Here is a 1651-nt window from a genome sequence, read left to right on the forward strand (position 1 = left end):
GAATGAAGCCGAGAAAAAGGTGCAGATCATACAGCAGCATATGCAAGCAGCACAATCGCGACAAAAGAGTTACGCTGATAAGAGAAGAAGACCACTTGAATTCAGTGTAGGTGATTATGTGTATCTCAAGGTTACGCCAATGAAGAAAGTTCAACGTTTCCGAGTTCGAAGCAAGCTTGCACCCAGGTATGTGGGACCCTACCAAGTGCTAGAAAGGAAAGGCCCAGTGGCCTATAAGATTCAGTTACCTGAAGAGATGAGCTCGATCTTTCCGGTCTTCCATGTGTCGCAACTGCGGAAATGTCTGAAGGTACCTGAACAAAGAATTGAACCTCGAGGGATCAAGATAAAAGCAGACCTAGAGTATAAGGAGCAGCCAGTGGGGATTGTGGATACCAAGGAGCGAGTAACACGAAACAAAGTTGTCAGAACTTATAAAGTGGTGTGGAGTCATCATGACGATAGGGATGCCACCTGGGAAACAGAGGATTACTTAAAAACAGTTTATCCAAAATTTCATAAGAAATGGTTAGTAACCCAAAATCTCGGGACGAGATTTCCCTAAGGGGGGAGGGCTGTAACACCCTAGGTGTTAAGCATGCACTTAGTCTCATCAAAGTCATGCATAAGCACTCTCATCAATCATAAGCATCATGAGCATGTCATTCTTCTGAGAATATGGTTTTATGTGCATCATTTCATGTGCTTTAATTATGTTAAAAATGTGATGCTTGTTTCTAAAATTGTGAAATATTCAAATTAGGTTGCTTTATGAGTAAGAAGAATTTAGAACATTTTTGTGCAATTTTTGGAGCTATGGAAATTGAGAAATGGAATTTATACAAAATATCCAAAATAACTTTATTTAAAAACCTAGAACTAAGTTTTAATTTGTAATTCAAATTCTATTTAGAATTTGGTCTTACCTATTAAAGCAAAGTTGTAGAGCTTTTAGTTTGGCACCACTTTGCTTTTGGGTGAAAATGGTGAAAATGATTTGAAAATGGTCAAAATGCTTTTGGAAGAGGATTTAAGAAAAGAATTTTTTTAAAAAAATGGAAAAGAGAAAAGGGGGCGCTAGCAGGCCGCGGCCTCGCTTCTGGCCCACTGACCGAAGCCGGCTCGGCCCGCCCGCGCTCTGCCCTCCCCCTTCCCCGCGCTCGCGCCCGCGTCCGCGCGCGGACGGCCTCGCCGCGACGCCGTGGCGCGCCGGCAGGACTCGGCCGCCGCGTGGCGGGCATGCGGCAGCGTGGAGACGCCCTGCTCGGCCACCAGGAGCCCCTGGTCGCGCTCGCCTCTGCCCCCGCTCCCATTTGCGCCCCTCAGCTCCCTCTCTCTCGCTCTCTCGCCCTCGCCCCGCACGCGCAGAGCGCCGCCGTCGCCATTGGAGCCCGAGCTCCTTCTCGGCTGATCCTCCCCCATGCGAGCGCCGTTCTTCGATTATTTCTTCCCCGAGCTGCTGCCTCGCTCCACCGATGCGAAACGCTCATCTGACCGCTCGGCGAGACACAGTGAGCCCCGCTCGCCCTCGCTTTCTTCTCCGGCGAGAGCTCCGGCCGCCGCACGAGTGGTCCGCGCGTCTCCCTGCCTTCCGGTGCTGCGAATCTGGCGCATCGTGAACTCCTTGGCTCCGCAATGCTCGCTAGCCCCT

This window comes from Sorghum bicolor, chromosome 3 (genome assembly GCF_000003195.3).
Source record: "Sorghum bicolor cultivar BTx623 chromosome 3, Sorghum_bicolor_NCBIv3, whole genome shotgun sequence".
Taxonomy (NCBI): domain Eukaryota; kingdom Viridiplantae; phylum Streptophyta; class Magnoliopsida; order Poales; family Poaceae; genus Sorghum; species Sorghum bicolor.